The 20,499-nt window shown below is 46.0% G+C and overlaps 1 protein-coding gene across 5 annotated transcripts in view; it reads right to left on the reverse strand.

The window, feature by feature from the left end:
• Positions 1-20,499, reverse strand: part of NEDD4L (NEDD4 like E3 ubiquitin protein ligase) — a 338,971-nt gene that overhangs the window by 203,777 nt on the left and 114,695 nt on the right. The window contains exon 1 of one of the 5 annotated variants that reach the window (XM_032654297.1): positions 2,824-3,249. The exons of 3 other annotated variants lie outside the window; for them this stretch is intronic. The gene's annotated coding sequence lies outside the window, so the exon portion shown is untranslated. Of the gene's footprint in view, positions 1-2,823; positions 3,250-20,499 lie in introns of those variants that run through there. One more of the 5 variants, XM_032654299.1, reaches the window with a different exon arrangement.

A 20,499-nucleotide genomic window follows, 5' to 3' on the forward strand; every position in this document is an offset into this window, starting at 1 on the left:
CCCACTCCCTAGAAGAAAATTAAGGCCAGGGAGAGAAGAAAGATCTAATGGGAGTAGGTGCTTTCCTTATAAATGCTTTCAGCAAAAGTGTCGAGGTTTTTTTTTTTTTATGTCACTGCTTAATTTAGGGGTGGGCTGGAGAGGAATATTTTATAAGCAACAGTGGAACTGGATGAGTAAGTTCTTAAGGGAAACCTGAGAGATTGCGGGTTGCTGTCACTGGATTTATAATAACTGGTTTTAAAAGTTGTTTCTTATAATAAAAAAGGTCATTTCTCATTTTTCTGATTATGAAAGCTGATTTCTTCTCTTTCTGTAGGTATCAGTGTGACCATGTAGAAGTCACCTCCACAACCTATTTAGGTCAGAAGAAAAGGGCTAACTCTATCCACCCTGTAAACTGCATCCAAATGCCTCCTTCCTTCATGGAAGGATGCCAACGGGTGTCTTAACAGAAAGAAGCTGGGAAGCACAGATAGTTGCCAAGGTGACTTTAAAGGGACCCAGGCAGTCAACATCTGCGGCTGGGAGATGCTGATCACCCAACATCACCACCACCTGGACACAAGTCCCTAAAGCAGGCTCCTTGGAAAGGCTCACAAGGTCAGCTCTGGATCCCAGAGCCTGAGAGCCAGCCGGGAGTCCTCCGTCACGCAGGGCGCTCTGCAGCTGATCCTTCTGCTGAAGATCTTTGGTCCCACCTCTTCTGGCTCCCACCAAGTCCCCACCCCCATGGAAAGAGCACACATCAAGGGAGAACCGGCTGTGCCCAGCTCCCCCAGGTGGGCAGACGGCGGGCAGAGACTCAGTCACACAGAACGACCACAGAGTTCAGCCCGTGGGGCACTAACCAAGCTAAATGCTAATCATGGCACAGAATCATTCACATTAAAGATCATTAACCAGGCGCCCGGGCCCCTTGGCAGGGATGAGAGTTCACACAAGTTGCAAAAATTCTTTTAGATAAAGTTACAGCCTCTTGTTGTCAAACACCCGGTTTGGGTCATTTCAGAAGGGCACCGCGATAGCACGGGAGGGGCAGAGACAAACGGGGGCGTCTCAGGAGGGAGGGGGGCATTTCTTGCTTTTCTTCCACCACTGTTCTCCATCCAGAGCCGCAGCTCATTCTCTAGGGTTTACTTCCTGTTTTCTTACCCCTCATGAGGTGCAACTGTCCCCTCACATTCAAGGGAGAGTACAGGTGAGGAAGTATAAACAGGTGAAGTCTGCGGGGTCTGTGTCTGTGATTTCCCATTTCTCCAGGGAAACATCTCCTTTTAAGGTGATGGTTTTGACTCTAGAGTTGCCAGTCCCACATCAAAAGGATGGCAGGTCCCTCTCGATTAGAGTGGCTGTGCTGCCTCTCCCACATCCAGGGACCCAATGCCACTCAACTCTCAGGTACAACAAGAAGTTACCATCAAACAAACAGGGTCAGAAGTTCAAGTGCAGATTTCTGACAAGTGTTCTTTCCGACATGCCTCAAGCTTCTGTACATGCTCCTTCCTCCTTTCATGACTCAACAATCAGCACCAGCTCCTCGCTCATCCTTTGTCTGAGGCAGCCCGAGTTTCTCGTCGTTTATGGATGGACTCACCCTAAAAGAGCAACCACTGCTCTGGTTTTCCATTCCGGTATTACATAATGCAATTACGTGTTCGCCGCAGAGCCTTATTTGTGACTGAAGTGTAAAAATGTATAACCACACTAATTCCTGTTAGTGAGATTAACCTCAAATGGAAAGACAATAGGTTCCCGGAGATTCATTTCTTTTAATGACGTTAAACCCGAGTACTCTTTAACTCAGAGCCTAGAAAATGTAAGGGCTGCTTTTCTTTTCTCTTAAAGGGAATACAAGTTTCTATGCCTGGAGGTTGAGGAACGTGGGGAAAAGACAATGAACAAGGATCTAATCGTCAAGCACCTCATCTACAATTTTTTAAAGTTCATAATGGAGTATCCATATAAGAGCAAAAGCATGTAATCTCTGAACACAAGTGAAAACTAAAGTTAGGAGTCATGTGACATCCTCAAGCACTTCCTGTGAAGGTTATAAAATAAACAAGGAAGGTGACTGTATCCCAGGAGGTAAATCTAAACCAATAAAGAGGCGGACACCTGTCCTACCTCGACCTCGCTGACTGCATTCGCTATGCTTTAAATTGAACTTGATACACAATGAAGTCTAAAAAAATGTTTTTAAATAAAAGATCTGTCCTCATTTCACCTGGGGTTTTGTACCAAATTTCCAAACTCTGCTTGACAGATCCCTTCCACTGCATCTATTTTTGACATTTCAGGAACACAGTGATGACAAACGCAGTAAGTTATTCATAAAGGGGTGACGGGGGAGGGAGGCACCAGCGCAGTAGCTGTATAATAATTTTTCAGCGCACTGAAAAGAAAATAGGTTTCAAACAAGATGACACAGGTTAAACATAAATAATTTTTCACTCTATTTTGATTTCTGAATCATGCAGAAAAATGTTTAATGGACATGAGAGACAGAGAGAGAAAGAGAAAAAGAGTGAAAGAAAAAGAAACAGAGAAAGAGAGAGTGGGAAAGAGAAAAAGAGTGAAAGAAACAGAAAGAGAGAGAAAAAGAAGGAAGGGAGGGAGGGAGGGAGGAAGGGAGGAAGAGAGAGAGAGAGAGAGAGAAAGAGAGAGAGAGAGAGAGAGAGAGAGAGAGAGAGAGAGGCAAGGAAAGAAGGATCAAACAATTCCCCAAATCCTGGCACACTTAGATTAAAGCTAATGGATCTATTATAAGAGAACATTTTCTTGATGTTAACCAAGGAAAACAGAATCCTTTGTGGCACTTACCAGATGCCAGGCAGGATGACCTCACTTTAAAGGGGAGAGGGATAGAGCGAGGCTGGTCTAGATGCAGATGGCTGTTGGTTTCCCCTGACAACAGCAGCAGCGAGGAGAAATCCTGGACTCAGCCCGGTCCCCCTGTCGACAGGTGATCAACAGCCTGGAACAGGAGGTGCCGCGTCTGAGGGAGGGGCGAGGGGATGGCTCTGCGGCAACTACCGCCCAGGTAGGGCCCTGCTGAGAGCCGCCCACCCCAGACGCCCCAGAGCTGTACCGGTCGGTGCCAGTGCCGTGCTGCAGCCGGTCTGGTCTGGGAGCTGCTGCCACCGCCGCCTCGCTCAAATGGGCAGCAGATTCAGATGCGGGGGAGATAGAAGCGGCTCATCCGAGGCAGCAGAAGTAGAGACTAGAGGGGGAACTTGGTGGGTTCAAGCAATGCCAGAAACAATTCAAGCCGCACCCTACGACGCTGCCCCCGCAGCAAAACAGGAACTTTAAGAGCCAACTCACAGGTGACCCTGGAACCTCTGGAACCCCAAGGCACACAGAATGTCCCTTCCTGAAAATTAATGGCATTTCCTCCCCGCCCCAAATGTTCATGCCAATGTTGAAAGGAAGGGCATTCCAAGAGAGAAGAAACCCTTCTGGTTACTACTGTTTAAATAATGGCTCCACTGTCATTATATATACGGAATGAGCATATGTTTTCATCAGACAAAACTAACTTTGGATTCCACCTCTACCACCTTACTAGCTGGGGGACACTGGGCAAGTTCCTGGCCTAACGCACCTCTGGCTTCCTCATCTATAGAAATGGAGCCTTGAAATGTCCTTCCTGGATCTGTGAGGTATCTGATCAGCCCTCAGCAGCAGAGGTTCTAAAAGGCTGTCCTAAATCAACCAGACACCCCGTCACCTTCCCTGCGTTGAAAAACCGATCCAATGCACGGCCAACAGCAAATGATGTTTCTCCTACTATTTTAAACCGATGTCTCCAATAGGTTAGGGGGGCCAATCTTAAAATCACTTTTGCATGCAACAGTCAAAGATAGGTCATATAGGCCCCCAGCCCCAATCCTGCCAGGGACACCAAGTTGCAGCCCACATTAGAGCAGGTTTCTGTCCCCAGTTCCCTCTAACTTCCCACTTCAAGGCCAAGAGCATGCCCACGTTTGAGAGCAAAGAGTATTTAGGAAAAGAATAGGCTCTTAACTGAGCCCAAAGGTCTTTTTTTTCTTTAACGTTCCCTTTAAAAAGGCAATTATTTCTCAAAACGGAACCCCCAGGTTCCTTATAAGACCACTCTTTAATCTGAGCGACAGACAATGGCAGAAGCACCTGTTCAAGGCTATGCTTTCAGAGACCTTGGGGGAGGGGGAGTGCAGAGCCCCGCTGGGCCAAAAAGCCGCCATCACCCTCTGGTGGTGGCTCGTACACACTGCAGTTGTGAGACGCACACGTCCCCAGTCCATTCTCCAAGAGGCAGCCCATCTGAATCCCAGCTGCTTTGGCCGCTCTAGGACCACCTTTGTTCTTGCCAACCCGAATCATCTTCCCAACCTTCCTCATTCACTACCACCTCATTCCCGCATCCAACACCCAGTGATTCAGGTGGAAAAAAGAGAAGCAAAACACCAGTGTGTCCCCAGAACATAACAGCCAAGAGCCAATTCTCATGACAAATTAGGAGGAAGGCACCTCTACTACCAAAGTGAACAGACCAGTTGAAGATCCAGGACAGATCAAAGAAGAGATGGCCCTGACCGGTGAGCGAGACGTGGGTGGGTTCCCGGAAGAGGATCTCTGCAGCTGGAGGACAGAACATGCTGGAAATCAGGTCACACACAAAGAGCTACCAAGCAGGTGACACTGCCTTGAAATGCTCTTAACCACTTCACGCCTCCAAAACCTTCATCCATCTTGGGCAAATACATCTAAGTCCAGGGGGCCCCGAGAGCAGCAAACAACCTTGGGAAGAATTTGCCAGAGGAAGTGAAGGTCACGGAGACAGAAGAAACGGGAAAGTTCACAGGTAAGCGGCGTCACTGGGATACGCTCTACAACGCTGCTAGCGATTTCTAAGCAAGTACTGAGGGGGAAGACAACACACGTGGGTTTTACAGGCAGCTGTGAAAAGGCCTGAGTGACCAGCTGTACCACAGCTGGCAAATCTTTCTCCATGTAGTGGCAGCATCTGCTTGGCATATAAGAGAAGAAGATGCCTCTTTCAGTAACAAAAGAACATACGAAATTTCAGGACTTTATCCTACATAAAACGTCCTGCCCTCTTCACCCATATTACCCCAAGATGATATTTGCAACGACCATAAAATTAAGTGTCTGATTGCTATTTGGTTCAGTTTTACACTAGACTCATTCAAGAGGTACATTTTATTTTTTAAAGCGGTAAGGTTTAGTACATTCTGTCTTTCCATCAGATGTACACTTTCGTATGTGAAGTGGCTCATACATGAAATAGCTTGTATCAAAAAAATACAGGCCACACGGGAGCGCCCAACCCCCTCTACCCCACACACTGGCCTTGCTCTCTTCTTAGGTCCTTTACTTTAAAAACCTCTGCAAACAACTCAAGCACACCGCCAAGGCCACACAGGCTGGTATGTCGTAGTGGAACATGACAATATCCGACTTGGATGCCAATTCCTTGAAACAATCAGAAATTAGGCAAGCAGGCAGAAAGACAACTCTATAGCCTAAAGGATCTCCCTGGCCCCGACCCCCAATCTAGAAATCTATGGTCCACGTTCAAGGGCCAGGCTGAGCTCAAATTAGTAACTGATGGTTAGTTTCTGGAGGTCCAAGCTGCTGTGTTCTCCTGCTGCCAGCACAGCACCTTTCAGCACGAAAAGACGGTGGCAGAACTCCAGTGGAAGACAGATACAAGCACCTGTGGGCTGTATCCCCACAAACCAACTGAGCAGAAAGCACTGAGGTTTGCATCGGGCCAGGCAGGGGACAAAGGACCCAGGTGGACACTTCAAAGCCCATCAAGGCAGCCTAGGAAAAAAAAAAAAAAAAAGACAGCACAGCGGGTGGTCAACTGTCAGAGGACTAACCGGAATCATTAAACTGAACTGGGGGAGTCAGGAGACCTGAGAATCGGCCCTAGTGATGCTACCGACGACCTTCTCTGCTCTATTTAAGGCAACTCAACATCTTAACCTTTCCCAAGTCAGCAAGCCTCTGACCGGAAAGTCATCAAGGAACGTGCCTGCCACTTTCTCCTCTTGGTACTGAATCAATGGTGCACCTGACGCGCAGTCAGCAGTGTTGAGAATCGGGAGTCATCTGTGATCCTGGACCATTCATTTAATCTTAGTCTCAAAATGCTTGTATGTAAGGAACACCTTCTCATCCTGCAGTTACATGATCCGGGCTTATGTACACAGGAGCCCAGGTTTGAAAAGCCAAGTCAGCAGTTCATTTGGCAAGAATTTTTCAAGCTCTACCGTGTGCCGAGTACCGTGCTGGCTCTGGGGTTTCCAGGGTGGAAGGGCTTCTTGCAGACGGCCTCTCACTGCCCATCCAGGTCTTATTTTTCTGAAATAAATGTCACCTGTGCACAGCTTTTCCACTGCTTACGCACGAAGCTCAAGCTTACTGTAATTGTTTTGTAATGAGCTCACGGCACCAGTAAAATTTTAAGCTGCTACGGAGCACGGCCAATGTCTTCTTCAGTAATTTACCAATTACTTTGGAGCCAGCCTTCTTGGAGACAGCCTTGGTCCAGGCAACTAAACTGCAAAACCTCAATAAACACAGAACTAGCTTCTGAATTCTGAAATCACAGGCACCATGGCCAGGCCCGCAGGCTCAGAGCTTCACTTATTGTAACACCATTCTGAACAAGCTTCATTATTTACGATGAAGCTTCTAATGTGCAGTAAGGTTTGATAAACAGAACTGTTGTCTCTCCTGTACAATCCCAAACGCAACAGAAAAGAAAAAAACTACTCATTGATACAAATGGCAATTAAAAATCTCAGCCATTATAATTATCAATAATCCATTCGGGAATCCATCTGCCAATTTAAGCTCACTGCTTTAATTCTCTTGAAGGTAGAAGAAGATAGATTTAACAATGGGGGTAAAAGGTTGACTATGAGTTTAAACCACAGGTTCTCACTCAGGTAAAGAGGCAATTTTCTAAAACTGAAATTAACTTTCCCAATTTTCATGACAGCTATATTGATTCTTTACAGAAAAATTACACACACACACGCAAAGGAATAAAATAAACACAGAGGAATCCCGTTCTCTGAACACTATTAACAGATCTTTTATATTTTAGATCTTCTATATTTCTACGTATGTGTAGAGCATATCTGTAAGATCTCTTACAAAAGAGATGGAATCAAATGATACAAACCAATCCAACTTACTTTTCCCCTCAATGTTATAAAATGTTTCCATATGAGTAAATATTTCCAGGCAACATCACTTTTAATGGCTTCATACTATTCCATTTTAGACATTTACCATAATTAATTTAGGTTGCTTTAACTCTTTCATTATGACAAACAATGCTTCATCCTTATAGCTAAACCTCTGGATATATATAAACATACATCCTTCAACTCTATAAGGATATAACAAATTCTTCAGTATTCTCTCAGGATGAGTTCAAGTATGTGAGTTAGATCATCAGGCCCACACATTTTTCTTTCTCTGTATTTGATAACATTAATATATTTATAGAAGAAAATTTAGGAAATGAAAAAAGCAAAAATAACAGATAATCTTAACCACCTTGATATGGTGTTGGGATTTTGTTATGCACCCTTTCCAGTCTTTTCTATGTCTATGCGTATATCCTTTTTTAAAAACAATTAAATTTTTTTTGCCTAAAGGAACACTCAGTTTGGTTTTACTGAAGTTTTGATTTTTTTAGAGAGAATTCCATATAAAATATTCAATTCGTCTACTTTAAACTTAGTAACGTGAATCATAAAATTTGTATTCAATAGGAAATACAAAAGATATTGAGTTCTCCTGTATGGCCCCCTAAGGAGATGGGGAAGAAGGAAGCAAGGACGGGGAAGAGGTGGAAAAAATGGAAGAAAAGGCAAAAAGAGGAGAGAGGATGTAAAACTGCCCCCACCACTGCCCTTGGGTAGCGGGCTTCACTCTGAATCATCACTGCCTTGAAAGTCACACAGTGACCTTCACGTAAAAAGAAAGCCAAAACCCCTGGCCAAGGAGGAAATCACCCCAGGCTGATGAGAATGCGATCAAGATCCCCCTCAACACCTTAATCCTGTTTTGTATACAGTTTATCACCGAACTCCACTAAAAAATAATGCACAGCCTAAAAGTTGAGAATTATGTTTTTTATTCGGTGGACTTTGCTGAGGACAAAAGCCCGAGGGGCAGCCTCTCACATGACTCTTGAGGGACTGCTCCGAAGAGGTAAGGGGGGAGCTGGGATATATATAAGAGTTTTTGCAACAAAAACCACAGAGGACATCAAAAGATTACTGTTAATTAAAGAAAAAAGTTAGTGAATTTAACTTGAGATGTTTACGTATGGGAAGATACAAGAGTCTGGACTCACTGAAATCATTCCTTGACATGCACCTTAACTATTTAGGGCCAGTATCCTGCTTTTCTCCATCCTGAATCCCCTCAGGGTGCACAGTCAGGGCTGCTGCAGTGGCCCAGGGCTCGATGATCACAACATCCTTTGTTTACTGATATGGCGGGCAACACTCCTTCAGCTCATAACCATCGGATGGACCTGTCCTGAACTTGGACAGCCCACCGAAGAGCCCAAAGCTCAAACCAGTCTCACTGAACAGGTTCAATACAGCCGGGGCTGATCAAGACAGACCAACTCATACTCATTTTAACTCAAGGCTCATTGTTTTGAAGTAGCTTCCTTCCCCTCAGTTGTATTATTTCAACTGCTCTGGTGTAAAGGTCATCACCTGTGGTTTCGGTTTTGGTCAGAATGAAGAAAGAAAAGATACCCCAGAGCATTCCAGGGCTTTGGGGTTCAGATGGGGAACTAGCCAGAGGTGCTGAACTTTTAAAGACAAAAGATCCCGTTGCCATTCAAACAGCAGGCTTAGCGGAGAGAGAGAGAAAGGGAGCAGAAATCCAACGTGGGCTTTATATACAGTCTAAAAATAGGCACCCGAGGCAGAATGGTTTCTTTCCGCGACAATTTTAAAGATTCCCAGGAGGTATCGGGTGTTGAGTAAACATCAGACGAGGATAAAGGCTCTCTGAGTCACTGGGGGTGTACAAAGCCCTGGTCCAGTTTCCTCTGTCTGGCACCCTGGACAGCTGAAAGAAAAGTCTTTTATCCCAGCCCTGCTGCGTAACAAAGGAGCCTGGGAGGGAAGATCAGGGTTCGGTCTCTGATACTGGAGAGCAGTTCAGAGAAAGAACTAACACCCTGCTTCTATCCTGCCACACAGACCGACTGGAAGAATATTAGGCTGTGCAACCATTTTCATTAGAAAGACAATGAATGAATTAACCCGCTTGCAAGACTAACACATCCTGATTACTTGTGAAGAGAGACCGTCTTCTCCTCAGTACAGGTCTAAGTGTGCCTTTACTCAATTTCCACCATTCAAGAGTAGGTGTGAGAGGATGGTGGGCTTGCGCACACACCTGCCCAGGAGTGTGATGCCGTTTGGAAGGTCAAGAGCAGGGACTGTGGGACTTGAGCGACACAGACCTGGAGAGGGCCCTGGGGCTGGACGCTATGCCTGCTGTGGTCACTGGAATACAGACCGGGCACGGTCAGGAGGCCCAAGCCCTCATCCTGCCTCTACCTGCAATTCCAGGCCAACCGAATGAATGTCTCCAGTGATCCCTGACACCAATATATTTTTGGAGCTCCTCTAAGGTACAGCCAGGCTGAAGAACCCCTGGTTCTAAGGTCTCTTTCAACTCTAAACTTCTATACGTGTATTTTGACTTACATCTCTTTTTCCCCAGTAGGGTTAGTGAAGCCCTGTCTGAAAAGAGGAGAAAATGCTACTCATCGGATGTAGGTCCTGGCTTTGACTGGACCACACAGCCTCTGTGAGCATCCACCTACGGAAAGTATTAAGTACAACGTTTGTACATCATGAAGCTCATTCAACTTAAATCCTAATCATGTAGTTTTCTAAATGTCCGCTTTATTCCTCTTCTGGTTTACAGTGACAACTAAAAGAATGTCGCGCGCAATCTGGTCCTCCAGGAATGAAGTCAGTAGCCTCTGCCATCCCTGACCTTCACACTCCCTGAAAGGAGCTCAGGACAGGACACTCTGTGCTCTGGGAAATCTGGCCAAACAGGCCTTTAGATAGATATTTTCAGGAGAAGATTTTATGAACCCAATTTCTTGCATCTTCTCCTGCCCAGAACAGCACTAAAATCATTCATGGAGACACCTGCTCACCGTGACAACCTTCTACCCAGATGTGGGCTGGGCTGCAGACCTATCTGAGAGGCTATCTCCAGGGCTATGGTCCTCAGTAAGGCCCCCCAAAAAACTGAAACTCACAGCTCTCATGTTGTGCATTTTTTTTCAACTGACAACAAGAACCCCAAGAAAAGACTTTTTCCTAACCCTTCCCCCAGTCCTCACCCCGTGTGTCTGATTTTCCATCCAGAAGCTGCACTTCTCTCCCAGTTTCCTGTCCGCCACCCGCCAATGTGGTTGAGTAACTTTTCCAGGAATGAGTGCAGAAACGTAATGCCCAGAAGAGGACAAACGTGAGGACGTCACAAAGTTCCTCCGGGTTGGGCTTCCCTGGTGGCGCAGTGGTTGAGAGTCCGCCTGCCGATGCAGGGGACGCGGGTTCGTACCCCGGTCCGGGAGGATCCCACATGCCGCAGAGCAGCTGGGCCTGTGAGCCATGACCGCTGAGCCTGCGCGTCCAGAGCCTGTGCTCCGCAACGGGAGAGGCCACGACAGTGAGAGGCCCGCATACCGCAAAAATTAAAAAGAATCCGCCTGCCAACACGGGAGACACGGGTTCGAGCCCTGGTCCGGGAGGATCCCACATGCCACAGAGCGACTGAGCCCGTGCGCCACAACTACTGAGCCTGCACTCTGGAGCCCACCAGCCACAACTACCGAGCCTGTGTGCCACAACTACTGAAGCCCACGCGCCTAAAGCCTGTGCTCCGCAACGGGAGAGGCCACAACAGTGAGATGCCTGCGTACCGCAAAAAAAAAAAAAGTTCCTCCAGGTCCCCAGGCCACCTGGAGCCACCTCACGTGAAACTGACAACGGCTGACCAGCGAAGGCCGCCAGCCACACACACAGGGAAGAGAGTTCTTTTCTAGAACCCTCACAGCACTGGGCACTATGCCCAGTCCCCTCCTGCCTCAGATTCTACCTTTCTTGCATGAAGACAGGCCTGAGAGTGTGAACAAGAGCTTTCTGCCTTGGAAGCAGAGAACAAGGGGTCTGAGTCCTGTGCCACGTGAAGACCATCAGGGACCTTCATCCTTTGCTCGTGGCGCAGACCAGTGGTACCCAGCTCATTCCAATCCCCTGGGGGCTGTACACACCGATGCCCAGGCCTCCCCTCAGACCAGCTGCATCAGACTGTCTGAGAGCCAGGCCAGGGTGCCCCAGGTGCTATACAGGCAGTGAGGATGAGAACAGAGTCTGTGCAAACTGGGGCGGAACCCAGCTCTGCCACTTCCTTGCTTTAGGCAAGTTGCTTAACCTTTCTGATCCTCGATTTTTCTCCATCTGGAAACCGCAAAGAATAGTTTCCCACCTCCTACGGTTGGACGTGATGATAACAATTTAATTATAATGCATAAAACCACAATGTCTCAAAATACAGTACGTCTCGGACTCTGGTTGCTTCATCTGTAAATGATAACAACAAGGGACAGAGAGACCCAGGAACACGAAGAGGAAATGAAGACAGGAGGGCGTGTGACTCACTGGGCTGGATTTTTTCTTTAATATAAAGGAGTGATTTACTCCACAACAGGTCACTTTAAAGAACATTCCACTCAACAGCTCACAGGTCGGGGGTGACCCAATAAAAGGCAAGTCCTAAACTTTGCCGGGGCCACCCCTCTCTCTGCTGCGAATGTGAGCCCAGAGCTTCCATCAAAGAGAGGAAACCTTGCTGAGAATAAACCAGCAAAAAAAAAAAAGAAGAAGAGGAGGGTGGGGAAAGCACAGCTGAGGGCTGAGGCTGGAACACAGGAACCAGCTGTTTTTTAACAGACACTTCAGTTATTTCTAATCTTTTCTGATTGTATCAAACAAGGGAATGTGCATTCTTGTATCCCGATCACTTCACACATGTGCAAGTGTATCTTTTGGATAAACTGGCAGAACTGGGAGTGCTGGCTCTACGGCACTTGTCACTTTGATCAGCATTTCCAAATTGCTAGAGGTTGTACCCACTTCAACACCCTCCAGTAACAGGTCAAAGGGGAGCCATTTCCTCACACTCATATCAACATATTGCAATTAAAAATTTTACTTTTTGGGGCTTCCCTGGTGGCGCAGTGGTTGAGAGTCCGCTGCCAATGCAGGGGACACAGGTTCGTGCCCCGGTCTGGAAGATCCCACATGCCGCAGAGCGGCTGGGCCCGTGAACCATGGCCGCTGAGCCTGCGTGTTCGGAAAAATTAAAAAAAAAAAAAAAAAATTTTACTTTTTGACAACATGACAGCTGAAAAAGGTTTTTTCATTAGAGCTTGAATTGCCATTTCTTTTATTGTAAGTGAAGTTAACTACCTCAATACGTTTGTCACTGGTATCCCCTCTTCTCTCTCTATTGTACTCTCTGTATGATCATTTTCAATTAGGTTGTAGGTCTTTAGAGTGGTTTGTAGGTTGCCATTTTATATTAAGCAGATTGGCTCTTTCTCTGTTCTTAGAAACTGGCAGTACTATCCCCGTGAATCTTCCTGGCGTGTTTTTGGCCATGCACACTCTAGACATAATTCAGTCTGGTTGTTCATAGCTTCTCTAATTTTTTTCTTGTCACTGACATGAAACCACTTTGAGCCTCTTTTGAAAAAAAAAAAATCTTAAGATTTGTGGATACTGTTAGCTTTAAAGCGTATATTCTGGGAAACGGATCGTTCCTTTGGAAATCTCGGTCCCAGCAACTCTTCCTAACTCAAGGCCCAGAGCAGAAACTTCCAGGGAAGTGAGTCACAATTTGGGCCACAGATGGAGTAACCCCACCCCAGGGTCCCTCTCACAACAGGCCTCCCATCACTCCCGTGGCGCCAGCATGAACCTGTGCTCCTCGCTCAGGTGCACACACGTACTGCCCTCTAACACAGGTGCCTTGAGACCGAGGACCATCATTAATTAGCATCACTGATTAGCGACCACTACTCAGGGCTGATTTTCCTGTTGCGGGAGATGGGTGAGCAGGGCTTTTAAAAAAGGACACCTTCTTGGACCCAAAAAAACCAGACTCTGAAAAACACTTCTGGAAGACACGTGCTAATCCTTGAGAGAAACTTTAAAGATTGACCCTGCTCCTCTAGAAAACTGTGAGCCACCGTCCCACGTGCCCCACAAGGCCTCCGAGATGGTCCGGGCAGCATCCCCAGCGAAGCCTCAGCTCCACGTTCAAAACCACCCAGGAGACTGCTGGCTGGGAAATCAAGAGCGAGGAAGCCCTGTGAGAGGGAAACCCACACCCGACCCAGAACCTTCTCCCACAAGAGGCAACTCTGCAACACGGCAGGTCCTCAGAGATGGTGACACCAAGGCCAGGCACACCTACCCCCTCCGCTAAAAGTCCAACAGTCTACTACCAACATACTCAATCCTGAGGGCCGCAAAGCACAAGCCTCCTTCCCTTCGGTTGTGGTTTCTCCTTTTATAACTCTCGTACAACTCACTGTTTCTTTCGGTAAATGAACCCGGAACTCCTCTGACATCCGAAGTTGAAATGACTAAAACAGACGGTGAAAAGGGAAGAGGGTAGAAGCAAACTTGTTTTTTTTTTTAAAGGAAGTTCTTAGGTTAAAAAAGGTTTTTGCAAACTCAGAGTGAGCCAAAGTAAAACATAGGTCATTCACACTTGAAGAAGCATGCTTAAATAATACCCACAAGGGCAAAAAATAGTCAGCAGTAGCTAACAGGCCCATGAGTGCGGTTAAAGAGCTTTAAAGGGAATACTCAACTCAATCAGCCAAAAAGGATGCTCCAGAAAGAGCTCTCAGCAAGGAGGGGCCACAGTGGGGTGAGAAGCTGTGGCTCAGGTGCAGGTGATGGCGTTCATCCTACCTAGAGAGCTTGCTGGAGGATGGCACCGCCGGGGACTCCCAGCTAAGGATTCACTAAGTCCTAATAAGCACACCTGTCTGGGCAAGTGTTCACACCCAAGGGTGAAGGATGCCTAACAGGCGACCTCCATCTGGAGCATCATGTAGCACCAGTAGCAACCAGGTTACCAGGAATAAGAGTCCTCCAGCCAGGACTCCCAGTGGCAAGGGGTCCAGGGGTGAAGGTGGGGAGGTGGGGGCATCTTTCACGGTGGCTTCCTCTGCAGTTGGCCAAAGACTTCGATGATGAAGGGAGTGTGGAATTTAAGCTCTGAGCGGGCAGGGACCCTAAGTTCTCCTCCTACCCAGTGCCTTTCCCAGTACGTGGACGTTGGAGGCACTCAAAAAAATACCTGGAAAATCAAGGTACGAACTACAAGAGTCCAGCTACAACAACAGTAAGGGCCGCTGCTGTCACTTCTGGCCAAATGAACTAGGAGGCCATTGCCAAGCCAAGTCCTGGCTGCTCTGGACCTGAAGAGATGGTGACCTGCCCTTCAACTGACTGGCTCTGCAGCATTCTCAGACTCTACTTGGCTAAGACAGAGATACTTATGGTGACCCGGAAACATTCCCACAGTGCACTGGGGAGTTAAAACAAGTTAATAGGATCGTACAGTGGGACTCTCATGCCCTCCCTCCCCCATCACACACACCAAGATGGGGGGACGGGGAGGCTATGCTCAAAGGGTCAAAGGGTAAGCAAGCCTGGGGCAGAAGGCGGAGAGGGGCTTTTAATTTCCTCTCTCACGTGTCTACTGAGATTTCCACAATAAATACACACCGTTTTCTATATCACGTCAATATGTAAATATCCCCCCATCTGCCTTTCTCGTTATCAAACTGCAAAACTATTGATCTTGTGCTGCCCATTGGCACTGTGGGATTTTTCTTTTTTGGAAAAAAAAAAAAAGATGGAACAGAATTGATCCATCTCTCTCCAATGGACTGCCACACTTTTCTTTAATCTGTACATTCTTATCATTTCAACCCAACTTTAGGCCCTGCTTACAGGACGTACCAGCCTCTCAGGCGCGGCGATGTTTACTTTCCCATCCTCACTGTTAGGAGGGACACTCTACTTAGTCCACTCCACAGAGAAAGCCTCGATCCACCACAAATGCCCAAGAGGATAAAATGAAGCCAGAGGCGGGCAAAAGGCAGGCAAAGCTGAGTGAGGCTGGGACCCATGGTGACCAAAAAAACGTCTCCTGTGATAACGGTTAACGCCCTCCGGACGGCTGAACCTCTCTCTGCAGCCCGTGGAGCTCGCATCACATCTATCTCTCACGCTCTGAAACCGAAAAGAAGGACCATTCCACTTAAGCAGCATCTTCTCCTCAGCTGAGATGATTCTAGGATTTTTCGTTGTTGTTGTTGATTCACCTCTTCGCTTTGGAGGCTGGCTTTTTCAGGGGGAGATGTCACACAATAGACCTTGTATTTGTCTCATGTCTCAGCACTCACGAGCTGTCACGTGAGAACATCATCTCATGAGAACCCTCCTGACAGCCCTAATAAATCCAAATGTCTTCAACTGAAAGAAATTAAACTATTTAACACCGTCGCAAACTGACACACACTTTTTTCTCCTAGTACCTCCCCAATTTTTCCTGTCCCACTGAAAGCCCTCATGGTGTTTTGTCAGTATTTGCAGACATGGAGAAATGGCAAAGGGGAGAAAAGAACATTATTGCAAAATGAGTAGAGAAATGACCGTGCTGTTTTCCTCTGGGGGTGTCTGAGCCACTCCCTGCTGTTTAAATAAGCCCTTGACTGTAACCTACTCACTCAGGCAGGCTGCCCATGAAGACTCATGACCCCTTCCCCTGCTCCCAACAGGATTTTATTCAAAAAACCCCAAGCATACCTGAGAGAAAATTAGCCAATCTTGCATTTTAAAACAATTTAAATTGCTGCTACTATGTTCTTTGAGGGTCACTGTCATCAATCTGAGAAGCACTGCTGTCTACATGCATCTTTAAAATTTAGCTACACAGAAGAGATGACAAGAGAAAAATGGTAAAACCTCTATAGTCTTCCCTGGCTCTGTTTTTCACGTCATGGATTGCTTTCATTAGCTTCTCTGTAATGCTAAAAAACTCCCACAACCTCAGACAGAACCATATTAAAGGATATTTTTAAATTCCCAAAGCCAAATACAATTATTTTTGAGACCATCCATACCTGTTTCCCATATTAGCGTGGATATAGCTAACTCTTTATAATATTTTTCTATATAAGAATGTCAGCTGGAAGTTCCTTTCATAAAGAAAACGAAATGTGTTTTGAAGCTCTGATCCCATTAAGACGTGAAACTAAAAATGCATTAAATTCATTTTGTCTTTGGGCCCATACCTGGACCCTCACTGGAGAATTTCATTTCTTCCCAATATTAGTAAATTATTCCTTTGTAGTTCGTGGCGTTTTATTTTGATGATTCTACAAGTTTAGGAAATTATTTGGCAGGGAAGGGAAGGAAAAAGGGGGGAAATAAAGTTTTAAATGGTATGCACTGTCTACTTTAAAACCCAACTGTGTAAAAAGTACGGGATGCTTAAAGTAAAATTATTCATTCCTCTGTATAAGTGTCACTACTTGAGAATGATTTAAATACCTGCCAAAACAAACAAGATTTGAATTATTTTTAAAATTAAAAAAGAACTCCAAAGAATTATTAGATTTGAATACCATTTTAAAAGTCCAGAAAAAAAATGCACCTGATGATCTTGGGCCCACCAGAGGAGCTATAATCCCCATACACCGGAGTGGACCCTTAACACAAGAAAGAGCCCTTCAGAAGCCTTGATGGTTAGGGACGCTTCACAATTCCTTTCCTCCAGTGAACTTTACATGGACAGAGGGGTTAAGGGTGAGACACTCCTTAAAGTTAAAGGCAATTGTGGTAACTTCAAAGTAGGAAGGAGCTAAAAGTAATGTGGTATGTGCTGTAGAGAACTTTTTATATTATTAAAATGTAATAACCTGAGTATGCAAAGATGAGGGGCTTAACAATGCATACAGAAAAATAAAATTAAAAATTATGAGATGAGAGGGTAAGGAAAATAGGGGCATGTACAAGTCACTGGGAGGGTACAAAAGCAGGAAAAATAAATTCAGCCTAGTGGCAGGGAGGGCTCTGAGAACCAACTAGGCCGTGAGGAATGCGCGTGCACCACAGTTTGCCAGGTGCGTTAAAAGGGGTGGGAGTGTGGGACCACAGCGGGGTGCGGAGATGATGGTCTAGCAAAGTCCCAACACCGTGCAGTGTGACCACTGAAAACAGTGATGTGCAAACGAAGCTGAGGCTGCACACCGGGGCGAGGTGGGTGCAGAGACAGGGAAAGCTGCCTGCAGGAGATCTCACTGGGAGGCACGGACTGAGCACGGCTGCTGGGGGAGGCGGAGGCCAACGGCTGCCCAGGAGGGCGGTGGAGTGGGGGCTAAGGAGCCGGGACCTTGATCCACCGCAACGAGTGGCCGCTGGAGGGTCGGCCAGGAGCGGAATACGGTCTGTTTGAGAGGGAGCATTCTCTGTATGCAGAAGACAGACGTGAAGGTGTGACCCCCACTCAGGAAGCCCTCGGCACAGACGCGGAGACCAGGCAGAGCTGGAGGGATGAGACAGCCGAGGACAACTCCCGGGTCCCTAACCTGGATGCCCAGACAAGACGGTGGAGTCACCGGCTGGGAAAGATTAGTCCAGAGAAAGACCAAATATTTTGACATTTCAGGCCAAGAGACTGGTTTTGTTGCTGTTTTTGCAGACAAAAGAACCCGACTGAGGTATATAGTCACTCAAATCTCATTTCTAGCACACCGACTACATACTTAATAACAGAGAGGAAATGAAATCACACTGCAGGGAGCCAGTAATCCATCTTGGAAGAAAGGAATCTGCATGTTTTCTTCTGCTGTCCAAACTGCAGATAACATTGAAAATCACTTCAACAAAATTAAAGCCACTGTGTGCAAGGAACTCCCAAGGGTTTACAAGTGAGAGTGAGAGAGAGCGGCTATATAACCGACACTATCATTTTCTCACTAGCGAAAAGAAAAAGAAACTGCGATAAAGTCATGATTCATCCATTTTGATTTCACAACCAGTTGCCCTCAAACTTGAAACACAGTATTTCTTTCAACTGCTTCTCTACCTTCCAATCTTGAATGCCTAATTTCGAGCATCTAAAAATAGCAGAGACTTTGAAACAATAATCAGTTCTTCAAAAGGGGAAGCACAACAACATACCTGTAACAACCAAAGACAGACCTGGAAACAAACCTTGCAGTTTATTTATTCCCCATCCCTCTGCGCAAGCCAGAAGGAATGTTAGCACATACCCACTGGGGCAAGGCATACTTTGCATCACTTGTGTTGATATTATACAGTAGGAATGCCAGTTCTTGTAATAATTTACTGAGGAGTTACACATTGCAGACTCCTTATTAAACATTACTGGCAGTAAGGTCATAAGTTTAAGAAATATTTGGTAGAGAAAAGAGGCAATATTTTAATGGCCACACCCTAAGTTAAACGATGTGTCTGCATCTGCTGGGATGCATATAAATTCAACTTTATTTCTTACTCATGTAGTTATATACAAAGCACTGAGAAATCATTTTCTCTAAGACAAAAACATTTTTCAGTTGTATTCATTTGCAGACTTTAAAATCCGCAGTGCCTATGTAAAACGTTTCATAAGCTGTATTGTAAGCATGCAGCCCTTGGAGAGCAAAGGAAAAAAAAATTAAAAGCTACTGCTGCATCTAGGAACCCTACTCCCTCATGCCCAAAAAGTCAATACTGGCTAAATTCCTGTCTGTCACTGACCAACCAACAGCTCAATGAAATAGTTAATCTGGAAATCATGACCAAATAATACTGGCACCCCCAGTTCTAAATACATATGTTATAGAGAATCAACAGCTTATACTCTCAGGGGTGGGCAAACTCTGTGGCCCACAAGCCACTGGTATATAGCCAAGCCCATTCATTTAGATACTGTCCTGGCTGCTTTAGTACTATCTTGAGAGACTGTAAGTCCTGCAAAGCCTCAACTATTTACTCTCTGGCCCTTTACGGAAAAGGTTTGCTGGCCCCGATTCAGACTGCCTGCAAGCAGCACTTAGAAAAGGTTGTCTTTACCACTGGAGAACCTGCCAGCTTGGTTAAACTTCTAAGGCAGTCTGAAAAACTTCATTTCCTAGGTTCCTGTCCTAAATATAAACATTAAATAGAAATAATTTTATGAATGTTTCTTAGAAGATGCAGTAATCCAACATACGAGATTTGGATCTGAAAAATAATATTTTGGGGTTCCAGAGAGATACATCTAAAATGGATTTTTTTTTTTTAAATTGGGGTATAGTTGTTGTTTTACAATGTTGTGTTAGTTTCTACTGTATAGCGAAGTGGAGTTCCCTGTGCTATACAGCAGTTTCTTATTAGTTATCTATTTTATACATATTAGTGTATATACGTCAATCCCAATCTCCCAGTTTCACCCCCGCTTTCCCCCCTTGGTGTCCATACGTTTGTTCTCTACATCTGTGTCTCTGTTTCCGCCTTGCAAACCAAAATGGATGGTGGAGTGTGCATTTTGAAAAGCAAATGGGAAATGCAATGTTGAAAATTTTGAAATGCAAATTTCTTTTTAGGTGTAACGATTTTTTCACCTTCAGTGGTGCCGTTTTTGTCAGTGCAGGTGCACAGCGAGCCCACCCTCAAGGCCGCCTCCAGGCTTCACCACTGAGAATGAGCTGGAGAGTCAGCCCTCACCTAAAACACTGGGGAACCGTTAACAGACAGAGGAACGTCTCCCTTATTCCTTTAGTGGTGAAACTATAGCATACACCCTCCGCCATCTGAACGCCAGACCTCTCTCCATGCAATACCTACTGGCTGTGCTCCTGAAGGCTCCATTTCTGTGAAATAAATATTATCTTCATTGTCTTACACATCCCAAAACACTTTCACTTCTGACTCATCTCAAGTTGGCAACATTCCCTTCCTTATAATACTTTAGGCTCCTTACATCCTTTCCCATCACCAAAAGGGGAACTTTTGGGAGACAAATAGAGAATAAACTTTAGGATCAAGCAAGGGTGAGCTGGGGGGACGCAGGCAGCTGAGGAATGAAAGAGAGGAAGGAAGGAAGGAGGGGAAGGAGGCAGCCTGGCCGGGGTTGGGTGGGTAGACGGGGCGAGAGGCAGAGGAAGGATGCTGGGGCCCCGGGACACAGCGATGTCAGGCAGAGGGTCCAACCTCACCACTCCCCAGAGGCATCCTCAGACTTCCAATCCCCACTGGTGCCCTCTGTAATTCATTATGTTAGTGGATTAAAATACTGCCCACGGCTCTTCAGCTGCTTTTTAACTTTTCCATTTTC

The sequence above is a fragment of the Phocoena sinus genome, chromosome 14 (assembly GCF_008692025.1).
Source record: "Phocoena sinus isolate mPhoSin1 chromosome 14, mPhoSin1.pri, whole genome shotgun sequence".
Lineage (NCBI taxonomy): Eukaryota > Metazoa > Chordata > Mammalia > Artiodactyla > Phocoenidae > Phocoena > Phocoena sinus.